General features: G+C 36.1%; 1 pseudogene; it reads right to left on the bottom strand.

Annotated features, from left to right (window-relative positions):
• Positions 1 to 2,002: 2,002 nt before the first annotated feature.
• On the bottom strand, positions 2,003 to 3,409 carry LOC128578369 (cytochrome b-c1 complex subunit 2, mitochondrial-like; annotated as a pseudogene).
• Positions 3,410 to 26,922: the final 23,513 nt, after the last annotated feature.

The following is a 26,922-nucleotide window of genomic DNA, read 5'->3' as shown; positions in this document are numbered from 1 at the left end:
TGTAGTCCTAGCTACTCAGGAGGCTGAGATGGGAGGATCGCTTGAGCCTAGGAGTCTAAGGCCAGCTGGTGCAACACAGTGAGATTCTATCTCTAAAATTTCTTTGTTGGTATCACCTCAAGCATATTTAGTAGCATAAATCCAATGCAATTTGAATTGCATTTCCAGTTGAGTTTTCATACATAATGATAAATTCACATGGCAGACAGCACATGGTGATTAAAATCACAAACTCTAAAGACAGACAGTCTTTCTTCAAATATAGGCCCTGCCACTGTTAAGCTGTGTGACCTTGGACAATTAATTAACCTCTCTAAGCTTCAGTTTCTTCATATGTAAGATGCAAATCATAACAGTAGTACCTCATAGGGTTGTTGTGAGGATCAAATGAGCTGCCATTTGAAATACATTGAACAGAACTCATCACGTAGTAAGTGCAATGTATGTTTAAACAAATACAAAAATATGAAAGAAAAAAGATAATAAGATCAAAGATAATTTTGGAGAAGACTGAGGAGTTCAATTACAGATGACATATTATTTAAAAATGGTAGTAATTAAGACAACATATTACTAATGCAGGGATGGACAAATAGACTAAGGTCACAGAATAAGAGAGCTCAGTTACTAATGAACACACACCAGGCAACTTGGCATAGGATGCAGGTGAAAGTAAAAATCAGTGGGGAAAAAATAAGGTAATCAATAAATGGTGCTGGAACAAGTGGGTTCCCATATGGAAAAAATAGTATCTCTACTTCACAGCATACTCTTCAAATAAATATCACACATACTAAATTAAAAATATTAAAAATTTCAATCCATTTAATGAAAATGTTAGATAATATCTATGCAACCTTAGGGTGTGCAAGGATTTCTTAGGAAGTATAAATACAACTGTCAAGGAAAATATTGGTTAATTTGGCTGCATAAAAATGCTAAAGTTTTGTTCAACTCAACAAACACTATGAGCAAATAAAAACTTAAACCATGGCAGTGCCTGGGGCTCAAGGAGTAGGGTGCTGGCCCCATATACTGCAGGTGGCGTGTTCAAACCTGGCCCCGGCCAAAAACTACAGTTAAAAAAAAAAAAAATCTTAAACCACACACTTGGATAGGAACCATGTGAAATATATTACCCCAAAAGATTAGCAAGCACAGTATATAAAGAACTTCTACAAATGAATACAAAATGTCAAACAACCCAAAAGAAATTGGGGAGGGGGAGAAAACAAATAGGCACTTGATAAATGAACAGGTTTGGGACTTGTATTGTTACTATATTTAATGAAGAGAATCTTGACCTTACAAATTAAAGGAATGTAATACATTATATCGTAATCATAAAATAGAGAGAATAGGAAGGTCTGATACCTTCAACTGCTTGAGCAGATGTGGAGAAATGGGACCACTTATATACTCCCAGTAGGAAGGGAAATTTGCACATTATCACACTAAAGGGCACTATGCCAGTGTCCCGTAAAGTTGAAGATGCACATACCATATGACTCTGCAATTCTGCTTTTAGGTGTACAACTATCTCTTATATGTAGAAATGTACTGAAAGATGATTCTGTGACAAAACTATTCTAAATAATTTCTATGAATGTGTAGGTTAATTTTCACAACTGTACAAGAAATCACTATTGTCACTGTGTGTTAGATACTAAAACTAAATGCAGAAAAAGATAAAGGAATTTGCCAAGGTACGGAAAGTGCAGGGATTGAAACACAGCAGTCTGGCTTCAGAGTCGGCCTGCTTAGCTAGCACTTTTATATCTTTTTTTAACATATAATAAATATTTATTGATTAAATGATTAGGAAAAATGCAAGAAAACATTTAAGGAGAATGCTTTATTGACCCTTAGGCCAGCTGGGAAGAATTTACACTTTAAGGTATTTTACCTATTGAAAAGAAAAAGGTAAATATAGTAGACTTTCACGTTTACTGCTCTGGGTTAAGAGAATTCTCAGCTCTCTCCTGTAATACATTATTCAGTACTACAACTCATCAACTAAAGGTCTATGTCCCAGATTTCCACATGCTGTCATTGACTTCTGGCCAGAAACAAACTTGTTTGCAGCATTTATGACATCATCGCAAGTCACTGAATCAATCTCCTGAAAGACTATGGATGGTGGCACGTAAAAACCAGCAGCTAGTGTCTTCCTAGGTTGGTTTTCCAACTTCATCCAGGAAACCCTCAGAAGACTCCACTGACATTAGGCATCCAGCTTTTCAGCTAGTTTCCGGCAGCTTGGACATCTACATTGGAAAGGCTTCCTTGAGCAATTGTTTTTATCTGGTTATGGGCAGCCTTGATGACATCTCCAGCAGCTGTAGCCTGGGAGATAGTGTAAATCCTGAAAAGTCCAGAATCTGAGTAACTGGCATTAAAAGCAGAAACGTCAAATGGCTGGTGAACTCCCATGGCAACAACCTGGTATAGAAGCTGGTAGCATTGCTGCCCCTCTGGACAGGAGGTCCAGCACCAAGCACATGTTGAAGAAAACTAAATGCATTTGCTTCTGCAATTCCTGTAGCAGCACTTTCTGCTACAAGAGCAGCATGGATAAGACTGTTTCCATTCTGTTCTCAAATTTCACTTCCAGGGTATCTGGCCTTAGCACCAGTTATACCAAGCCCTCCCCTCATGCTGAGAAACTGTTCAGCAATGTGCTTAAGAACAGGATGACTCACACTAAGTCCAAGCAAAGCCATTCTTGCACTTGTAAAATGATTCTGAACATAGTAATGTAATTCATCTAATGTCACTTTTCCAATCCTCTAGTCAGGACAATGCAAGGAAATTAGCCAAGGTATTTCGGTAAGCTGCAGCATGCAAATTTTCAATGACTTGAACCTGTGGATTCTGAAAAACTATAGCTTCATCAACCCTTAGTTAACACTGAAGGTCGGCTACTTCCCAACACAAAATTCTGGTGCTGTTTGTGACACTAAGCAGGAATTCCATTAGAATATCAACATCACCCCCAGGCATTCCACAGTGTAAGCTATGTTCTCCCTTATTGCAGTCACAGTTAATTCACCACCAGCTGCTTCAGTTCCACCAGTTATCTTGAAAGAGAGAGCTCCTTTTGTAGTCAAACTGGAGCAAGATGCAGTTAATGAGAGGTTCCTAAATTGTTAGAGTCCTCATATCTACTGCCTGCTTTAATGAACGAACCAATCCTTGATGTAGGAGCATAGTTTTTATTTATTTATTTATTTTTAGCAGGAGCATAGTTTTCCAAAGAAGCAATCACTAAACCACTGGGTAATTTGGTGAACTCAAGGTCCTGAGGATGTGAAGGTGCTCCTGCTGGGGCAGCTGTGGCTTTAACTTTGGTGGCAACTTTGAGGGAATAAAATCTCAAGAAGGACCTGACTGTGGTTTGCAGCTTCATGGTTCAAGATTGGTCCAACGCGAGGTCACTGCCGTATTAAAGGAAAGCAAGATGATGGCACACTGTCATATCTTTCATAGAAAAAGTTTGACTCAACATTGTTGGTGGTAACGAAAGAATAATAATTATTAAAATTATCTATTATTTTTGAACTTTTTTTTTAAAGCTGTTCTAACAGGGTAAGGTGATATCTCAGTGTGGTTTTAATCTACAGTTCCCTGATAACTAGTGACATTGAGCATTTTTTCATATGTTTCTTGACCATTTGTTTATCTTCTTTTGAAAATCTTCTGATCATATCCATTGAGCACTTTTTAATGGGGTTGTTTGTTTTTTATTTGCTGGTTTGCTTGACTTTTTTACTAGCCCATTACTGAATGTATATAAAGATTGTGAATATTTTCTCCCATTTGTGTAGGTTGTTTATTTGCTCTGTTGATTATTTCCTTAGCTGTGAAGAAGTTTTTTTTTTTTTTATTTAACCAAGTCCCATTTGTTTATTTTTTGTTGTTGTTGTAATTTCCATTAGGGTATTCGTAAATTCTTTGCTTAGGCTGATACCCAGTACGGTTTTTCAAACATCTTTCCTAGTGTTCTTAAGGTTCTATGCCTGACATTTAAGTATTTTATCCATCTTAAATTAATTTTGTGAGTGATGAGAGATAGTAATTCTGTTTCATTCTTCTGCATGTGGCTATTCAAATTACCCAGCACCATTTAATAAATGGGGCTTCTTTGCTTCAACATATATTGTTATCTTCTTCGTCTAAGATCAGTTGGAAATTTGTGGATGGCTTTATATTTCAATGCTCTGTACTACCCCATTGGTTAGTATCTCTGTTTTCCTGCCAATACCATGTTATTTTGGTTACTATAGCCATGTAATACATTTTGAAATCTGGTAAGGTGATGTTTCCGTATTTGTTATTTTGGCTTAAGACTACATTGGCTATTCAGGCTCTTTTCTGGTTTCAAACAAAGAGTAGGATATTTTTTTCTAGATCTATGAAATATGACATTGGTATTTTCATGGAGATTGCATTGAATCATTAAATCACTTTGAGTAATTTGAACATTTTAACAGTGTTGATTCTACTGATCCATGAACAGATATGTTTTTCCATTTGTTTGTGTCATCTGTAATTTCATTTCTCTATGTTTCATAGTTCTCTTTGTAGAGACATTTTAACTACTTGGTTCAGTACACTCCCATGGATTTTCTTTTCTTTTATTTTTATTTTTTATTTTTAAACCACCTTGATATCCTTGCCACAGAGGCTGGCACGGAAGCAGGGCCAGTTGGGGGCGATGTAGAGTAGGCCCTGCAGAAGGAGGTCCTTCTGGAGGGCACAGGAGCACACTTTGAGACCCACCTCCTCCAAAGGGATGTCCTTAAACAACTTGTGGTATTGGTGTTTGTATTTACTCAGTGGAGTCCCCTTACGGCTGCACTTCTTTATTTCTTCGCCCTTCAAGCTTTCTGGCCAGTGCAGACTGTAGTCTGGGGGCTCCTGAGCTCTGTCTGCTTCCTCTGTGCAGGACACAGGGTTCTTCAGAGAAGCTGTCTTTCCAGGCATTTTCTTGTTGCAAGACTGGTTCTGGAATTCAGAGTGAGGCTGCAGGCGTCACAGTCGGGAGGCAGAGGTTCTGGGGCATCTGACGGAGTAGGGGAGTCTCACACAGCGTCTTTCCTGAAAGTTTGAAGTTCAGTGTATGCATGCCCGCCTCGGTGGCCTTGCTTCCGCTGAGAGCAGTCATTGCAGCCCCTCCTGGATTTTATTTTCTTTATAGCAATTGTGAATGGCATTGAGTTCGTTACTGGTGAATAGGAATACTACTTATTTATGTACATTAATTTTGTAACCTGAGACTTTCATTTAAAAAAATCCAAAAACAATAAATACTGACACAGATGCATAGAGAAAAGAAAACTGATACACAGCTGGTGAAACTACAATTAGCACATCCTCGATGGAAAGCAGTTAGGATATTCCTCAAAGAACTAAACGTAGACCTAACATTTGCTCCAGCAATTCACCTACCGGGTATCTATCCAAAGTAAAGGAAGTCATTTTACCAAAAAGACACCTGTATTTGAATGTGTATTGTGGCACAATTCACAATTGCAAAAAAAAAAATGTGGAATCAACACAAGTGCCCATCAGTTCATCAGTTAATAAAATGTGGTATGTGTATATTATGAAATACTACTCCACCATGAACAAGGATGAAAAAAGGCCTTTTGCAACAATTTGGATGGAGTTGGAAACCATTATCCTAAGTGAAGTATATAAAGAAAGGGAAAACAGGGAGGCACCTGTGGCTCAATGAGTAGGGCTCTGGCCCCATATACTGAGGGTGGTGGGTTCAGGCCCAGCCCCGGCCAAACTGCAAGAACAACAACAAAGAATGGGAAAGCAGCCATCATCTGTACTAGCTATAAAATTTTTCTTGTTTTGTTTTCCCTCTTGTGTTACTGTTTTTTAAGATCTGTGAGCTATAACTTGTTTTTACACTGGTGGATACCTATTGTGCTGTTCCATGTATAAGTTACTTTTGAGAATTTCCTCTAGGGAAGGTTTTGTAGTGACAAATTCCCTTAGTGTTTTCCTGACTGAAAATTTTATTTCTCCATAATTAATAAAGCTGAGTTTTACAGGATACAAAATTCTTTGTGGGCATTTTTTTCTGCTTCAAAGACTAAAACTGAAGCCCCAATCCCTTCTGATTTGTAAAGTTGCCACTGAGAAGTCTGCCATTAGCCTGACAGAATTTTCTTTGGAGATCTAGCTGTTGCTTTTGTCTTGCAGCTTGTGGAATTTTATACTTCATTTTTAATTTGGCATGCTGATGATTATATGTCTTGAAAGGTCCTGTTTGATATGTATCTTCCAGTGTTAGATGATCATCTTGTATCTGGATATCCAAATTTCTAGTGGTACCAGGGATGTTTTCCTCAATATTTATCTCGAATAGGTTTTTTATGTTTCTTGGTTTTTCTTCTCCCTCAGGAATACCTACAATTTTTCTGTTGTCCCACTTTACATAGGTCTGCATTTATCTGTGTGATCATTCATTCTCCTTTTTGTTCCTGCATTTTGACTGACTGGGTTGGTTTGAAAGGCTTGTCTTCAAGGTCTGAAATTCACTCTTCTTCATTGTCTATCTTTCTTTTGAAATTTTTAGCTCTATTTTGAATTCCCCTAAATCAGCGGTTCTCAACCTGTGGGTTGCAACCCCTTTTGGGGTCAAATGACCCTTTCTCAGGAGTCGCCTAAATACTTCCTGCATATCAGATATTTACTTTATGATTAATAACAGTAGCAAAATTTAAGTAACAATGAAAATAATTTTATGGTTGAGTCACTGCAACATGAGGAACTGTATTAAAGGGTTGTGGCATTAGGAAGGTTGAGAACGACTGCTCTAAATGATTCATTACTTTAAGTTTTGTTGTATTTGTTCATATGTTGTCTAAAAAAATAGCAACTTTTTCATTTTTTTATTCATGTCCTGAAATATTATTTTGGACTTCTTCTGTTGGTTTTCAATCCTTTTTATCTGATTTACCATCCATATTTTGAATTCCATCTCTGACATTTCTATAATTTCCTTTTGGCCCGTGTCTGTTGTTGTATGTCTATTATGATCCTTTGGGGGTGTCAAACCAACTTGTGTTTTCATAGTTTTTTTTGTGTTTTCTTCTTATCTGAAAATGCTTCTCTTGGTTCAGGACCAGTTGGTCTGTGGTGCACCTGTACTCTGCTGGGAACTCTCCTTTTTGGCACATTTGTGATAACTTCTGGAACTGTGTAGTGAATTAAGATATGGAATAAGAGAAAAAAATGGGTAGCTCAACTAGATTTTTAACATTGTACTTTTTAAAAATATCTGAGGCAAACTCCTGTAACTAAAAAACTCAAAGACAAAAAGCCAATTTGAAAATAGGAAAAGCCAAGACCAAATCAAGAAGGTAATCTCATTTACAAAGCTACAAAAAAAATATTTTGGAATATATTTAACCAAGAAGATTTCTATGGGAGAAACTACAAGATGAAATAAATTGTAGATTACCCAAACAAAAGGAAAAAAAAAATCCCATGCCCATGGAGCAGAAGAATTGATTTTGTTAAAATGACCATAAATAATCTAGAGCTCTATGCAATTCCTATCAAAATACAAACGTCATTTTTCACAGAATTAGAAAAAAAACTTCTAAAGTACAGATGGAATATAAAAAGAGTGAATAGGCAAAGCAACCTTGAACAAAAAGATCGAAATTTGAAGGCATCACATTGCATGACTTCATAATATATTACAAAGCTATAGTAAACAAAGCAGCATCATACTGGCATAAAAATAGATACATAGATCAATAGAAAAGACTATGTAACACATAAATAAAAGGGCATGCATGCAGCCGACTGATCTTTGACAAAGACAGCAACACCATGCACTGGGTAAAAGGCGCTGTTTCCAATAAATGTGGCTGGAAACAGCTATATGCAGAAGAATGAAACTGGACCCATATTGCTCACCATAAACAATAATCAACTCAGGATTGATTAAAAACTTAAATTTAAGACTAAAACTCCACAAATTCTAGAAGATAACTTAGGAACATCTCTAGACATTGGTCTGGAAAGAGAATTCATGACTTGTCAGGGTCCTGCCCCAGAGGCAGGGTCTGCTAAGACCTGTGGAACTGGCATGACTTACTGAAGAAATATAAAGTTAGGAACAACGATAAAAAAAGAGACATGAGACTTAGAATAGCATTTTCAAAGGTGGGAACTCAGGGGATGGCTGCCAATTTGTAGGGTTCTGGCAAATAGCCCATCTGTTCCAATCAGCTTTTATCCAAATCTCTTACCACCCAGGTGGTAAGCTGAGGGAAGGAACAAAGTTGCCAGCAGTTTCCCTGGGTGAGCATATCAGCTCCTATTGTTATTATTATTAACTTTAAGGATCTGAGAAATCCTGAGAAATCTGAAATTTGAGCCTTGTGTGTGGGGGGCAGCCTCCTATCTGGAGTCACACACCCAGATTCCTAGGGGGTGTTAAACTCTGCTAGTTCCCTGTGGAGTAAAATGCCACTGGCATCAATCTCCTCTGAGGAATTGGTGGGAGAGATGCATTTTCCTCTCATCACCACCACAGAGGATTTTCCTCTGCTATAAGGGATATAAGCCCCCCTGCTCATATCTCAGGCCTCAAGGTATTCCCTTGGTCCCTGCCCCAGCCAAATGCAAATCTTCACAATGGGTATCTTCTTTGTCTATTTAATGGGCAGGAAATGACCTAGATAATGTATCTTTTCTAGGTCTTGCCATAGCCTCTTCTATGGGCATTGTTTTTTCCTCAGAGTGTTCATAGACTCAACAGGGGTGTTTATAAGCTCTATCCCCAATAGGCCAGAGTTTCAGGAAAGGCCAGAAACTTGTTCAGATAAGAAATTTAGCAATGGCTGGCTTAAAGGTAAACTAGCTGACTTTTCTTTGTTCTGACTCCCTCAGCTTACTTTTTAAAACTGTTAAAATGAGAAATTTTATGTCATATTATTTTTACCAGAATTTTTCAACTGGAAGCAAATACAGCTAAATAGTTACTTTTTTGTATTTAGTTGATAAAGTCTATACATGTTACTGGGCACTGTATAATGATCTGTATTTTTCTTTTTACTTGAAATATTGCAAAATAAAAGATATCAATGGTGCATTTATTCAGAAGAAAATGTAATTTATTATTTAAAAATAACTTTGGAAGTTTTAAGATTTCTGGATATGAGGACTTCGTTAATTCACCCACCAAAGATATCACGATGTATTACATTAGATATTAAAATTAATTATTTATAGCAATCCAAATCTGTTCAAATGATTTGGAAGCTGAAGTAATGCATGTTTTTATGTGTGCAAAAGTTTTCATCAGTATTCATTTGACTGTCAAGCAGACAAAGGGTCATGCACCTTGACAATCTCAGCAGTTTGAGGGAAAAGCTGAATTTAAATTTTAAAAGGCAAGCAAAACAGACTTACTACATTCTCACTGTTCCCATTAGAATTGCAGAGTACGAATCAGCAGGAAAGAGTGCTATGAATGCTACTTCTAAGTTTATATCTAATTGTGTGAAAATTTCTCATATTTTGTGTCCTATCCATACATTCAATACTAAGGATAGATTTTTTTCAACATGAGTTTTACAAGAGGACTCAACTAATGTTTTATTTTGAACTGTTGTCTACCTTAACGCAAGACTTAAAAATAGTTTCTAAGTGTACAGTATTAATAAGAAGTCAGGTGATAGCACTCAATTCAGATTGTGCTTATCCTTTACTAGGTAGGAGATGTCAAGCCAGCTGCTTACCTTGTCTAGGTCTCCAGCTCATCATGAAAATAGAAATAGTTTAACACTATATGATATGTGAAAATCAATCTACGTTAACAAAACAAAGTTCTTTGTTCTTTTTGTAATGTGGGGTAAAAATGACTCCAGAATCGTAAGATAAAAGATTTTAATTTAAATTCTATTTAAAACAGAATTTCCATGGACAATACAAGTTATGTCAAATAATCACTTGAAGGAGTTCAGAGCAAGGAATGAAGAAACTGACACAGATTATGTTTGTAGAGGACTGGGGAGCTCTGATGAAGTCCTAATTAGCAAACCTTGCATCCGTATTTATTATCATAAAGCAGGAAGAAGTGGTTAAAAATTACTCATCCAAAAATCAGCAGTAAAAGGAGGGATATGGAAAACAGTAGACAATATGTCTCCAACTTATTTTTGCAAAACCACAGACCTTAAGCAAGTGCTTGCCTCTAACGTCAAGTGACCTTTGGAGTCTAGAGAATCTTTACCATAACCCTTTGGCCTGGTTTTGTCAGACATCACAAATTCACTCCCTCCTGGAGGCCAGCCTTCTTGGCTGCCTGCACCTACACAGCTCACATGCCGTTCTTGTGACCCTTTAGTTCTTTTAGACAGAAAACAAGTTTATGCTAAATGTCAGAGTATACAGATAACAAGCTTAAGTAAAAACATCTTAATATGGGGGGGGTCAAGGCACATTTTCCCCTACAATCAATTTTTTAGTGTCTTTTGGATAAATGTAAAGAGCAGAATGAACACTATTATAATAAGAGGAAGTTCAAACTTATGGCAAGTTCATCATGAATAAATGCTTATTATGATGCAAACTATCACATGCAGGCTTTCTGTTTCTATACCACCAGTCTTTTTACTTGCTTGTAAAACAAGCTTGTAAAACAGCCATTACAAAGCTGTTCTATGTACACCATGAAAATGTGGCTTTGAGTTTTGTTGTTTGATTTAGTCTTCCTTTATATAAAGAGAAATATTCATTTTTTTCTTCAAAAGTAATAAACAGAAGAAAGGTAAGTAGGCGTCCATTATGCTAGAACATCCCTGTCTAAAGGAAAGATAATGCGAATCACATTTACAATTTTAAATTTTGAGTAGCCACATCAAATATTAAAATGAAATTAATATAATTAATTTTGCAATATACTTTATTTAACACACTATATCCAAAGCATTATCATTTGAACATATAATAAATACTAAAAACTATTAATGTGATGAGACATTTTTCATTTTTTACTTGGTTTTGGAGATCCCATGTGCATTTTACACTTAGAGAAAATTTAAATTTGGATTAGCCACATTTCAATTGTTTGTGGTTACTGTATTTGATGGTAGTAGTCTAGAAAAAAATGGTTTAAAATGGCTTAGCAATTATTTAGTTGACACTATCTTGTATTTTCATGCCAGACCTGTCACGGTGGGGAAACGCACTGATCTGAATAAAAAGCCCAGTCCAGTTGGTTAACAAAAGATTTATTGTCCAGTTTTTGCTCCCTGAGATTCAAACTTTAGGGAGATCTGTCATGGTGGACAAAAGTGACTACTGTAGGACCTATTAGCAGGCAATACCTGCTTATAGGTATTATTTTAATAACCACAAACTTTCTACAATTTAAAACAAGAAATCCACCCTACTCCCCTAAGGTTTTGTACCTTGAGAAAAGTTTGGGTCTTTGAGCCTCACTCATGTTTTGCAAAATTAACTTTTGACTAAGGTGACTTCATAGCCAACATAAATGACTGTGGTTAGTTGATTCCTTGATCACAATGTCACAGTACCTTTAAGAGACTTGCTATGGTTTATATTTTCCCTCAAAAACCCATGTTGAAACATGATCCCCTGTGTGACAAATTTGAGAGGTGGGACCTTTAAGAGGTCATTAGATAAAGGGGGCTCTACCCTCATGACTGGATTAATCCATTCATAGATTAATGAATTAATGCCTTAATGGATTAATGAGTTATCATGGGAGGGTAAATGGTGACTTTATAGGAAAAAGAAGAGAGTCCTGAGCTGGAGGGTTAGCACGCTCAACCCCTTGCCATGTGACCTATGCTGACACTTCAGATTTCTTTGGAGAGTCCCCACCAGCAAGAAGGTTCTTATAAAACATACCCGCTTGACCTGGGATTTAGCTTGTGTAAATGAAATAAATAAAATCCTTTTCTCATAATTACCCAGTTTTAGGTATCCAGTTATAAGCAACAGAAAATGGACTAATTACAAGGCTGTTGGCAGAGGATAGAGCACGATTTGTCATTTTCTTCATATGTAGTGTTCCTGGATTAGGTGTAAATGACTGGAATAATTATGATGCAGAGCATGCATTGCATAAAATTTGTGTGTGGTATTCTACAAACTCAGAGGTAGCTGTTATGGCTCTCAGTTTCAAAGTAATAATATTAATAATTCTGCAAAGATCTGATAAATGTAGTGAGTTCTGTGTCCTTTATTTTATAGTAGAGGCCCTCAGATCATCATGCAGTAACATTTCCTTTTTTCTTTACTCATACATATAATAAGAATAATGATGATGATTTTATCTTGTATTTATTTTCAAAGTCACTTTCACGTGTATTATTTTGATAACCACAAACCTTCTATACTTTAAAGAAAGCACCCTACCTCTGCTCTCCTGGGATCTTGGGCCTTGCTAAAATTATTTTAGGTCTTTGAGTCTCACTCTTGTTATCTTATAATATGATTAATTCCACTTTTCTTATACAATCATTGGTTCAATGTATTCATATCTAGAATACATTGCATAATGTGCATGATCATTATATGTTAGTTATACTCATCAACAGAAATTTAAATTTAAAAATTTAGCAAACTGTATGGTGAATTTTAGACATTGCCAATGTACTTGCTAACACAGAAATTCTGGCATATAAAATCATGAATTCATAGAGTTAGAAGGATCTGAGATTCAATTCAATAGCTTACACAAGGGAGCTACAGTGTATGCAGCACTGTGCTAGACAATCTAATCCACACTACAAGAGACTAAACCTGAGGAGTGGAAGTAATTTGTTCAAGGTCATGTAATTAATACGTAATAATAATGGCACTCAAATATAAGTTTCTAAAATAAGTACAAACCCTTTTCATGACACCATTGTAATACCTTTCCCAAACTCATCAAAATTGGTTATTTAGCTTATAAGTCTACGGGACTTATAAACTGGAGACAGCCTGGACAGTATATGTGTCAGGCACATTGACAGCAGTAGTGACAGTTGACCTCCTGAGCTAAAGGGAGGAACCAAAAACACTACATTTTTATAGTCCATGACAAGATGTCCTTCTCACAAAGATGACACTGAAGTCTTCAAAAAATAGAGTTGAACATGTTTTTTTTTTTTTTAAAAAAGCTACTGAGTCAAAAAAGTTTTCTTCAAAATGGAAAAAATAACATGACACTGGAAGGGATATTAGGCAATAAGTGGTTTTCCAAGGGTTCTTTCTATAGAGTATCCTTATACGGCACTGAATACCACTTCTGTATAAGCTTTCATAACCACTTTCTGTTTATAACTATGGAAAATGATAGGCCTGGTTGTAGCTTTCCTGAAAATCTTCCCTCCATGTTCATTTCCCTGGAACCACTTAGCTTGACCACTAGACCAGGCCCTGTGATCACTAGGCTGGGCATATTGCTCAAGCTGAGACAAAGAGATTCCCTATTCCACGAATTTAAATCTTGTGCAGTGATATACACAGACTGAGAGTGGTTGGACCTAAGTCATTTGACAGCAGTTTCCTAAAAAAGGAGATTCATAAATTCCTTTTGCTGTAATCTCTGGAGCCGTTCTGGTTTCAAAACTTCCCCAGATTTTATTTAATATTATCTAGATCTTCCTTTCATTCTGCATTAAATTCGGTATCTTTTGTTTGTAGCAAAGCTGTGTAAGTGAAGCATTAGGGAATGACAGTGATTTGCTCAAAGTCACAAAGCGAATAGTAAAAACATGACAGAATGATAGCCTCTTGATTGTCCATCTGGTCTGTATAGTTAATTTCCTCGCCTTCCATGTGCAATTTTCCATTCCGTAATGATTCTGAATGAATGAGGTGTCACTATATGTCACCAACACAAAACTGAGGTTTTATATTAAGCAAGGGCCTTTAGTTCTCTGAGCTCAATACATACCTACATAATGTAAGTTGTTAGCCTACTGGAAGACTTACTCAAATATCAAAGTACCCCAAAATGAAAAGCTTGGGTTGTTCTCTTAGCTTTGGCACACTAAACCTGACAGCATCTACACATGTAAAGAAAGCGTAACTGTGTTTCAGCTCTTTATTATTTAGGATTATCTAGGCTTTGCTATAATAAACAAATCTTGAAATTTAGTTGCTTCAATTCATAGAAGTATTCTCATTTTCTTGTAGGTTACTGTTGGGCTGTTGACTCACAGACCAGTTCTCTTCTAAGGAAACCACAGAGATTTAAGTTGTCTCCATTTTTCTAGCTCTGCTATCTCAATGGGAGGCTTCTGTGATCACACTGAGGGTTAAAAAGAACCATGGACTTTTCACTTCCTGAGCTCAGAAAAAAGGCAGTGCTCTTCACTTCTGCTAACAGTACTGGTTTACCGAAAGATTTTGTTGCCTGTACCAGATCATTTTATAATACTTTTCTCCTCTATATAATAGTTACCTTCAGTAATAATCATGGCATGAAATCAATAATATAAATGGTCAGAAAGGCAGTAAGTGTAAACTTTGTTATTTTCATATCAAGGCAGTAAGAAAATAAATATTTTATTGGAAAGAAATTAAAATAAAAAGGTAATAGCTTAATACTTCAGATTTGTAAAAAGGGAATTTTTGAAAAAGAGAACACTTTTGCCCTGCTGGTGGGAATGCAAGCTAATATATTCCTTATGGAAAGAAGTTGGGAGATCACTTAGGTAACTAAAAGAAGGCCTGACATTTGATCCTGCAATTCCTCTACTAGGTATATATCCAGAAGAACAAAAGTCATTTTACGACAAAGATATTTGCACCTGAATGTTTATTGCATCCCAATTCACAATTGCCAAGTCATGCAACAAGCCCAAGTTCCCATCAACCCATGAATGGATTAACAAATTATGGTATATGTATACCATGGAATATTATGGAGCCATAAAAAAGATGGAGACTTTACCTCTTTTATGTTTACATGGAAGGAGCTGAAACATACTCTTCTTAGTAAAGTATCTCAAGAATGGAAGAAAAAGTATCCAGTGTACTCAGTACTATTATGAAACCAATATATAATAACCCACACTTTCACAGAAATGATAAAACACTACTATAGCCCAGAATGAAGGAGGAAAGAGGAGAGTGAGGGGAGGGGAGGGGGGAGGCTAGCTGGAGGGAGGGTAATTGGTAGAACCTCACCTGTAGTGCATATTGCAAGGGTACATGTCAAATCTATTAAGAGTAGAGTATAAATGTCTTCTGACAACAAGTAAGTGAGGTGAAGGCTGTTAACCAGTTTGATGTAAGCATTCCAAATTGTATATAAAATCATTACATTGTTCCCCATAAATGTATTAATGTGTACAGTTATGATTTAATAAAATAAAAAATATAAAAATCCTAGTTATCAAGCCTTTGTCTGATTCATAATAAGGAAATATCTTTTTCCATTCTGAAAGCTGTCTATTTGCTTTGGTTGTTGTCTCCTTAACTGTACAGAAGATATTCAGTTTACTTATGTCCCATCTGTTTATTTTTGATGGAAGTTTTCTTCATAAAATCTTTCCCAAGGCCAATATCTTCAGGTGTTTTTCCCCACACTTTCTTTGAAGATTTTTATTATTTTATGGTTTAGATTTAAATCTTTTATCCATCTTGACTCAATTTTTGTGAGTGGAGAAAGGTGCAGATCCAGTTTCAGTCTCTTACATGTGGGTATCCAGTTCTCCCCAAACCATTTATTGAATAAGAATTTTTTTCCCCAGTGTATGTTCTTGTTTGGTTTATGAAAGATCAGGTGGCTGTAAGATGTTAATTTCATCTTATATTTTTCTATTTGGTTCCAAATGTCAATGTCTCTAATTTTGTGTCAATACCATGCTGCTTTGGTCATGATGGCCTTGTAGTAGATCCTAAAGTTTGATAGGCCGATTGTCCCCAGCTTTTTTCTTTATTGCTAAGAATTGCCTTGTCTATATGGGTTTTTTTATGGTTCCATACAAAATGAAGAATTATTTTTTCCAAATCTTGAAAGTATGATGATGGTATTTTAATGGTGATTGCAATGAATCTGTAAATTGCTTTGGGAAATACAAACATTTTAACAATGTTGATTCTTCCCAGCCATGAACATGGAATGTTCTTCCATGTTCTACCATGTTAGTATCTTCTGCTATTTCTTTTCTTAGAGTTTTGTAACTTTCTTTATAAAGATCCTTCACCTCCTTTGTTTGGTATATTCTTAGGTATTTCATTTTATTTTATGCCACTATGAAGGGAATTGTATCCTTGATTAGCTTCTCAGCTTGGCTGTTATTGGCATATACAAAGTCTACTGATTTGTGGACATCGATTTTATATCCTGAGACATTATTGTGTTTCATGATCACTTCCAGGAGTCTTGTGGTTGATTCTTTTGTGTTCTCTAAGTATAAGGTCATATCACTGGCATAGAGTGAGAGTTTGACCTCCTCTGCCCCCATTTGGATACCTGTTATTTCCTTCACTTGACTGATTGCAATGGTTAGGACTTGCACCACTATGTTGAATAGTAGTGGTGACAAGCAACAACCTTGTCTGTTTCCAGCTCTAAATGGAAAAGCTTTCAGTTTTACTCTATTCAGTATATTACCTGTGTGTTTATTGTAGATAGCTTTGATCAGTTTAAGAAATATGCCACCTATGCCTATATTCTTAAGTGTTGTAATTAGAAAAGGATTCTGAGTTTTATTCAATGCTTTTCTGCATCTATTGAGAGTATCAATGGTCTTTGTTTTTGTTTCTTTTGATATGGTGAATTAAGTTTATGGACTTGCATATTTTAAACCAGCCTTGGATTCCTGACATAAAACATACTTGATCATGATCTATGATTTTTTTAATGAGAAGCTGTAATCTACTGGCTAGGATTTTATTGAGAATATTTTCATCTATATGCATTACAGAAATCAATATGAAATTTTCCTTTTCAGTAGTTTTTTTTCCTGGTTTTGGTATCAGAGTGATGTTTGCTTTGTAGAATATGTTGGGGAAGATTCCTTCCTTCTCAATTTTTTGGGAATAATTTCTGCAGTATAGGCATAAGCTTTTCTTTCAAAGTTTGATAGAACTCTGATGTGAAGCTGTCTGGACCAGGGCATTTTTTGGTTAGGACTTTTTTATTGTTTCTTTGATCTCAGTGCTTGAAATTTGTCTTTTCAGGAGATCTATTTCTTCTTGTTTAAGTCTAGGGAGAGGGTGTGATTCCAGGAATTGATCCATTTCCTCCACACAGTCAAATTTCTGGGCATAGATTTTTTTTATAGTATTCAAAGATAATCTCTTGTATCTCTGTGGTATCTGTTGTTATTTCTCCTTTATTGTTTCTGATCAAGGTTACTAGAAATTTTACTTTTCTGTTTCTAGTTAATCTTGCCAAAGGTTTATCACTTTTATTTATTGTTTTGAAATACCAGCTTTGAGTTTCCTTAATTTTCTGAATGATATTTTTGTTTGCAATTTCATTAATCTCTGATTTAATTTTGATAATTTATTTTCTTCTGCAGAGTTTAAGATTAGATTGTTCTTCTTTTTCCAATTCCATAAGCTGGTTGGTGAGTTTGTCAATGCTCTCTTTTTTTGTTTTTTGAATGTAGGCATCTAACACAATAAATTTACCTCTTAGGACCGCTTTTGCTGTATCCCACATGTCTTGGTAACTTGTGTCTTCATTGTTGTTATTTTTGAGGAATTTAACAATTTCCAGTTTTATCTCATCCTGATCCCAAATATCATTTAGCATAAGGTTGTTTAATTTCCATGTCTTTGTGTGGCAATGAATGTTTTTGTTGGAATTGAGTTCCACCTTTATTGCCTTGTGGTCTGATAAGAGACAAGGTATAATTTCTACTCTTTTAATTTTGCTGAGGTTTTATTTGTATCCTAGGATGTGATCTATTTTGGAGTATGTTCCATGGACTGACAAAAAAATGTATATTCTTTAGCTTTGGGATAGTGCGTTCTCCATATGTCTATTAATCCCATTTGTTCAAGGTCACATTTAAGTCCTTTGTATCTTTGTTTAGTTTCTGTTTAGAGGATCTGTCCAATTCTGTCGGAGGGGTTAAAATCCCTGGCTATTATGGTGTTATGTATGGTATATCATATTGCTCAGTCCACCCAAGTTCTGTTTCATAAATCTGGGAGCATTTATGATGGGTGCATAAACATTTAAATTTGAAATGTCTTCTTGTCATATTGTTCTCTTTTTCAGTATGAAGTGTCCATCTTTGTCTTTCTTACCTTTAGTTGCTTTGAATCCACTTGTTTCTGAGATTAAGATCACAACCCCTCCTTTCTTCTAATTTCCATTTGCTTAAAATACTATCTTCCATCCCTTAACCCTGAGCCTCGATTTGTCCTTCAAGGCTAGGCGTGTCTCCTTGACACAGCATTTGGATAGCTTGTACTTTTTTATCCAATCAGCCAGTGTGTGCCTCTTCAGTGGTGCATTCAATCCACTGACATTTATTGAGAGAATTGGTAAGTGTGTGGAATTCTATTTATCTTATTTTATGAAGGTCTGTTGTGTAATTTTTCCTTTGCACCATTGTAGAAGCTACATTTTTACCTTTAGCTTCTGGATGTTCACTCTGGTGGTGGTCCATTGTGATGTTCAGTGTTGAGATTAGGTCTACCTATTTCCTCTAGAGCTGATCTTATTGTGCTAAATTTCCTTAGTTTTGTACATCTGCAAAGATTTGATTTCTCCATCAATTTTGAAGCTTAGTTTAGTAGGATACAGAATTCTGGGTTGAAAATTGTTTTGTTTAAGATTTTTGAAGTTGGATGACCATGCTTTTCTGGCTTGGAAGATTTCAGTTCAAAAGTCTGCTGTCATACTCATGACTCTGCCCCTATAGGTCAGTTGGTGCTTACTTCTGGCTACTTGTAGAATTTTCTCCTTTGTCTTGACTTTGGACAGTTCTTTACAATATGTCTGGGAGAAGCTCTGTTTAAGTTCAGATGACCTAGGGTGCGATGTCCATTTGAAAGAGAGTGTCAGAATCTTTAGTAAAACTTTGGAAGTTTTCATTTATGATAGTCTCCAGTAGAGCTTTCATTCCTTGGGTCAGTCTTCTTTCCCTTCAGGGATCCCTAATATTCATATATTTGAATGCTTCATAAACTCTCATAGTTCTCTCAGTGACTGTTCTGCTTTCTCCCTCTTCTTTTCTGACACTTTAACTACCTGGGTTAACATCAAAAACTTTATCCTCTATCTCTGCAGTTCTTTATTTTCCATGGTCTAATCTGTTTTTGATACTTTATACTGCATTTTTACATTCCCTGATTATCTCTGTCATTTTCTTAAGATTCATATATCCTTTGTATATTCTACATATATCTCATCTGATTTTTGCTTCTGTTTTTCCATTTTCTCATTCTTTCCCTTTATTGTCTTTAATATCCATATTTTAAATTCCCTTTCTGTCAAATCCATTAATTCTTTATAGGTGGAGTCTTACGCAATATCTGCCTCATTGTCCCTTGGTAAAATTTCTCTGTTTTGGTTTTTCATGGTGCTTGAATTTCTCTGTTGGCTCCATCTCGTGTGTGCTCTCTTCTTGTTCACATCCTTGCATTTCTTTTTCCTCCTCACTTCCTCCTTTTCTACAAATTATCTTGTCTTAGTGTTTAGGTGTTGAAGAAACCTCTTGGTATAAAGCCCAAAGGAAGAGAAGGTTAAAGCATGAACAGGGAGAAATGAGGAAAATACAGAAAGAAGAAAAAGAAGTAAGAGTAAAAGAAAAGAAAAAGAGAAAAAAAAGGGGGGAAGAATGAAAAAAAATTAAAGAACAAGAGAGAAGGAGGACAGGAGGAGAGGATGAGAGTGATAGAATAAATGGTCCTGATTGGCATGGTACTATGGCCATGCCTGTAACTCATGGATTTTTGAGGGGCTGGGCTTGGTGGGGTCCTTAAATCAGGAGCTCCTTACCAGCCTGAGCAGAGCAAGTCTCTTCCTCTGCCAAAAAATAGGAAGAGAAGAAAAAGAGCAAAAAAACAAAAACAAAAACAAGAAGAAGAAGAAGAAGAAGAAGAAGGAAAAATTAAGTAAGAATGAAAAAAAATAGAAAAATTCTGCAGTGTGGTCATTCCAATACTTTCTTCCTTTGAAAAAAGTAGAAAGTCGCCATAGACCATAGTTTCTTGGCCTCCTTGAGCTAGTCTACTGCTGTGATCATCCTGCCAGACTACAGTTGTGCCACCCTAGCTCTCAGTGAAAAAAAGAAAAAAGAAGAAGGAATAAAATAATAATGATAAAAGAGTAGACAAAGGAAATTACAAATACAGTTGTTTCAAATAAAAGAGAGATAGAGAAGAGGAAAAAAGCACAAATTAAGGACAAGAGAAAAGGAAAGGAGGGAATACCTTATTTGTTGCATGGCCAATTTACGTGGGAGAGATAAGAAAAGTAGAAGAATCTCTATCCAAGAAGAGAATGAAAAGGAGTGAATTAGGGAGAGTGAATAAATTAGGCTAAAATACTGTAACCAGAAAATACAGGAATCCTTGCTCTTGATGAAAGTAAAAATGGAAGTTAAGAATAGAACTAATCAAACAAATTAGCAAAAAAATACACATCAAAACTAAACAAAAAAGCTCTAATAGCCAAGAATACCAGCAACTTCAGCAACAAAGACAAGAAAGAAAACAACAACAACAACAAAATCTATATTTATGTATTTGTATGTATATAATCAATACATATATGTATATATACATATAAATTTTATCCATATTTTTATATGAATAAATTACATATAAATTTTATATGTATATATAAATACATATATGTTGCTCCCTTCCATTATATATACATATATATATAAATACATATATGTGTGTGTGACATATATATATAATATGAAGGGACCAACTTTTATAGGAATATATAGTGCAATATTCTTCCTGGACACCAGGTGGAGCTTTGCTTTTTTTTTTAGGAGATGGAGAACATAGCTAGTTACCTCTCTCTAGTTCTCAGGCATGGTCCTGTTTACCAACTTAGTTGTCTTTGGTGATTGCCTGATTGTTTCCTCAGCAGTCAGACCCTGCTGAACTAGGATCTTAAAGCTGCCCAGAATCCTTCAGAGGAAGGTCTCACAGTACCCTCTGACAACAATTCTCCAGGGATACAGGAGTTTCTGAGCCTATTCCAAGACTGACGTCTGATCCCAGAAGGCGGAACTAAAAGGCTTGTGCCTTAGGCCCCCAGTAAGAGGCCCACCCTCACGACCTTCTCGTGACCCTTCCACAATGGCTGCCCCCAGGGATCTTGGGCCTTCCCACTATGGGTGCCCTGCCTGCTGCCAAACCAGTGGCAAATCCACTCCAAATGGCACTCAAATTTGGCTGCCATATACTATTCAAATCCACCCACTCTTCCAAGCTTTCCACTCAATGGGCAGCTTTCCCCAAGAACTGAAAATTGCGGAAAGGCTGCCACCCTTCCCTGGACCTCTGTTGGGGGCCCAGCTGTTCCCACCAGCTCCCAAACACTTGCTTAGTGTGTCAGGTCTCCACCACTTGGGATCACGCATTGTCTCCAGTATATCACCACCTTCCTGCACACCCCCTAGCTATGACCGCGGGTAAGGTCCCCTTGCCACATATGGCTTGGTTCTCATTCTTTTCCCTGTCGTTCTAGGACAATTTAGCCTAATGACCCTTCTGTTCTACCATCTTGTTCTGCCCCTCCCCAAGAAATCTAATCATATGTGACAATATGGATGATCTTGGAAGACGTTATGCTAAATTTAAAAAGTCAGTCTCACCTAATGTACATGATGCAATGGTACTTTTCAAAACTGTTTAGAAATGAATATAATTGTGATGGATGTGTTACTTAGTGCAATATAAACATTTCACATTGTATATTGAAGTAATACCCTGAACCCCATAAATGCATCAATGTACAAAGTTATGATTTAATAAAAAATAATTTAAAAAATAAAGTAACCTAGTCATTATTTTAAAAAATAATAAAAAATAAAACATCAGTCTCAGAAAGTTGAATAACACTTCATGATTTCATTTACATGTGGTATCTAAATTAATCAAACTCTTTGAAGCACAGAGTAAAATAGGCAGGATGGGAAAATGAGAGGGTTATTATTCAATAAGTACAGAATTTCAGTTCTGCAAGATTAATAAGTTCTAGAAATATATTGTACAATGTTGTGCCTATAGTTAATGCTGAATTATGCACTAAAAATGTATTGAGAGGACATATCTCAAGTGTTCCTACACATAAAAAATTTATTAAGTATGTTATATACTCAGCTAGATTTATTTCATTGTTATTGTTTTACTTGGTTATTTTTGCATATGTAAATACAGATCAGTCTGTAGGGCCTATATCATTTTGGTACTAACTTTATTTTTCCTTTTTGTGAGAAACAGTCTCACTCTGTTGCCCTGGGTAGAATGTCATGGTGTCAGCCCAGCTGACAGCAGCCTCAAACTCCTGGGTTGAAGTGCTCCCCTTGCTTCAGCCTCCCAAGTAGCTGGGACTATAGACAACTGTCATGAAACCTGGCTAATTTTTCAATTTTAACTAGAGATGGAGTCTTGCTCTTGCTCAAGCTGGTCTTGAACTCCTGAACTCAAACAATCTACACATGAGCTACCGCTCCAGGCCAGTATTCACTTTTTGATATCCAAATATCAGATTAATGTTTGCTGTAGAAGCTGCTTTTAGGAACTTTCTTTCTTTTCCTATGTGGTGGAATGTTTTACATAGCATCAAAATTATTATTTCTAAGTGTAAATCAGAGTTTCTTGACTTTGGCAATATTGGGCTGGGCAATCCTTTGATATAGGGTGGTGCCCTGTAAACTATAAGATGTTTAGCAGCATACTTAGGCTCAACCTACTACATGTCAGTGGTAACCATATTGCTTCAATTTGTGACAACCCAAAATGTCTCTGGACATTGCTAAATGTCCCCTGGGATGCAAAATCCACCCCTCACTACACACCAGTCAAGAAACACTGTTGTAAAAAAAATTCTGCTACTAGCTGCCTGGGCTTAAAGCCTTTTTGAGAAGATTGTCTTGAATAGAACTTTTTATTTCTTTCATCTTTCTAAATTTTCCAAGTTTTCTACTTCTTGTGCCATTTCTCATAGATTTTACATACTCATAAATTAATCTATATTCCTGAAAATTTCTTCATTATCAATACCATCTCCCCTATATCTATTATTGGCAACATCATCTTTCCTATTTCCAATCTTTTTGTATTTGGATTTTGTCTTTTAGTTTCTTTACATTTGCCCGAGGTTTGTCTATTTTATTGCTTGGTCTTTTTGTTGTTTTTGTTTAATTTTTCATAGTTATTTCCTGATTTGTTACCATGTACTAGGTATTGTACTATATGGATCAAACAAGTTCCCTGACATAATACGTGAGCCAATTGAAGGATACAAATTTATAAAGCAATAATTGCATTATGGTAAATGTTCAAGTAACAGCATAGACTGTATACCGTCAAAAGACAAGAAGAGCAATTAAATATTAACTCTAGGGTCAAGGAAGATTTTCCAAAAACTTGAGTTGTGTCTGGAAGGACTTGAGGAAAAGTAATCTTTGAAGTGACTATATGGAACTGATGATAAATATTAGAAATTGTAAGGAAGGACAACTGAGCAGGGGAAGATCTTGAGTAGAGGTTTTAGGTTTGGGACAGATTTATGAGTGGTGCAGATACCTTTTGGTGGGGGCAAACTGCAAAAATAATATGTTAAAATTAAAATTAAAAAAATAAAGTCCTTTTCATGTTTAAAAGAAAAAAGAATGCTTTTGAAAATCTCCAGAATGAGTGACAAGAATGTGTGTGTGCTGTATGAATATCAGGATGCTAAAGTAGTTAGAGGGCAAAAACATCAAAGTCCACTTTCAATCCTACTTATTCATTATAGTTCTGCATGTATCATGCACTTTCCAACTATCCTTTTCCCTTTATGACTCGTCCTTTTTTGAAGTCCTGCATTCATTTACATAACAGGAGAGATTTTACTGGTGCCTGAAGAAACCTGCTCTTCATATGAAAAAAAAGTGTTCCACACCCCTTAGCATAAGTGCTACAGTCATTGTACTGTGTTTCCCAAATTACTTTTATGAGAAATGGCAGATATTCCTTTGGGCCCATCTGATCCCTGGCATAAGTCATAGTCCTGCTAGGAAATGCACCAGTGGGAGAAGGACTGAGTCAAGATTAGGACCACTGAAAAGGAAAAGATTGAAGTGATAATGTTGTGAAATGAATCTGGGCAGAGCTTTTGTTTCAGTTTACTTCTCTAAAAATTAAAATTGCCAGGCTTGTGATCTGGAAATGTGTGTGTTGCTTTTCAAGTCATCTTTGTATTATGCTTTCACTTGTTTAATTCTTACCTTGTGTTCATGTTCCTTAGCAGAATCTTAAGTGATGTTGCACTTTGCCACATGGCAAAAGTATCAGATTTGCTGGGAAATCCCAGGTGGTGTTCGAGAGGTAGGCCAGAAACAATGAATCTAATCAAACTAATTTTACCAGAGGAATGTGTCATAGAAAACACAAAAGTCATGGGAGACTTGTGCCAAGAGCTCCAGGCATGTGGTGTTGACTGTTTTTGACTCTCCCCCAGTAGACTAGAGTATGGAACTATCTGTAATTAGTCTGTGTGAAGTGAGTGAGGTGGTGCGCTCATTGGCTAGCAGTTCGTTATATTTATGCAAACATGCTTGTGTTTACTTTTGAATATCTTTTTCCTCTTTCATGCCTTTCTTCCCGTGGACATGCCAGTTAGCATATTCATTCTTCAGGACATCACTCCAGTCAGTCACTCATGCTAGGAGGCTATGTGTTTCTTTTCTCTTTTATCATGGACAGTTTGTTGTCTTTGTGTGTGTACCCCCACTATACACACTTTTCTCATTTAACTTATCATATTATATGATAATGTATTTGTTTACTCACTTCTCTCCCCAGTAATTAATACAGTCTTTAAAGAAAGGAATTGTGATATTAATCCTCAATGTTAAGTGCCTAGAATTGTTCCTAACAACTATTTTGGCAAATGAATTGAATGCTGTTCTCTCTGCCTGTGTCTGAATTCTGCTTAACTTTCATGTGTTTAGTATTCAAAGCTAATGGATACCCTCCCTTCAGCTTGCCTTACCCATGGCCCCCTAGAGCATTGAGTGCTTTCTCTCTAATAAAAATTATTTCACTGTAATTCCTTTTCTGGGTCTGTTCCCCATGAATTTTTCAAGGAAGAGATTATGCTAGATCTATGTTTGTATATTGCCTAGTGTTTAACTGATTCATAGCATATATACTGAATAAATGTTGGATGAATGGATGGGGTGGGCGAGTGGATAACTATTAGAAATAACATGATGGAATAGAAACTTAGAATCACAATATCTGGGTGTTATTCCAAGTCTTGTCCATTGTTTTCTGTTTGATTTGAGGCAAGCCACTTCACTCTTTAAAGACTCAGTTTCTTCAGTTATCACATAAGCAAAAATCCTTATTATACCTATCTCAGGGGTTTGGTGCAAAGAGAAAAATCTAAATAAAATAATGGCTTGAGAATTAAAAAAAAATACTCTTAGTGTAAAGCTATAGGTGATTAAAAAAGAAAAATAGGCCAAAAAACACCAAAATTATCTCATCTTGGCAAAGCTATACTAGTCTGTCTTTTCATAACATTTAAAGATCGTCTTAATGGTGGGGCACAAAACACTGACATGAGGATAGATGACAAACAGAACTGTTTGATATTTAAGTCTTCAGATAAGAGAAGGCTGCCAGGCAGGGCTACACAGTGGATTGCCCCTGCGACAGGGTAACTACAGCTGTCTAGCTGGAGCTGAAGGAGGTAGCTTGTGTATGGCAAGTAAGGTGGGGTTAGCTAGGTCCTATAGGCTTATTTGAATAACTGCTCATACTCCTTGAGCACAGCAGGGTTGTTCCTATGTATCTGATACTGACTATGGGGCAGTTAGGATGAGTGCATTGTGTCCCAGAGTGTGAGAGCCTGATGAGAGCTGGGGTGTGGACTTTAATTAGCTGTTTAAAAAGGGGAAATGACTAAACTCCATCAAGTGCCTCAAAACTGGGTCAACAATATATTTTGAAAAATGAAAAACTACATTGGAGTCTAAAGATCTCTAATGCACATATTTTATCTACAACTATATGAAAAATGTTTACCCCCCCCCCACAGGAACTCCTACTTCCTATTTAAATCAGTGGATGATAGATATAAGGGATAGGGATAGGGGTCAAATTTTCAGCTCCGTTTTACCCAAGATTCTTGGTAAAACTGCAGCATCATAAACATAGCCCAAACTTTGGATTTTCATCTTCTGCTTTTAAAATTCAGTTTTATATTTCATTAGATTTCTGTTCATATAATACCTAAAATACAAGGTTGTTAAGATCAAAGATAATACATGCAAAGTGACTGTTGCAGAGATTATAAATATTTTCTTCAATCCCTAATGAATAAATAAATCTGGTTAATAATTAACAATACCTGCTAAAATTTACAAAAGAGGGATAACTGAAGATAATATTCCATTTTGATGGAAGTACACAAATAACCCACAAAACCATTTTGGTCAAATTTCTTCTTTTCCTTTAGGTAGATGCTAAGTATTGGAATCGCTAGATCAAATGGTAGGTCTCCTTTTAGTTCTTTGAGAAATCTTGATATTGTTTTCTATAGAGGTTGTACTATTTTCCACTCCCACAAACTAGTTGCTGTAAAAAACATGGAATTAATGTTATTTGCAGCAATTTAGAAGGAATTGGAGACCATCATCCTAAGCCAAGTATCTCAAGAATGGAATAACAAACACCACATGTACGCTCTAATAAATTGGAACTAACTGATAG

Source organism: Nycticebus coucang, chromosome X (assembly GCF_027406575.1).
Source record: "Nycticebus coucang isolate mNycCou1 chromosome X, mNycCou1.pri, whole genome shotgun sequence".
Taxonomy (NCBI): Eukaryota; Metazoa; Chordata; class Mammalia; order Primates; family Lorisidae; genus Nycticebus; species Nycticebus coucang.
Note: the sequence above shows the minus strand (reverse complement) of the source record. Positions and strands in the feature narration are given on the sequence as shown.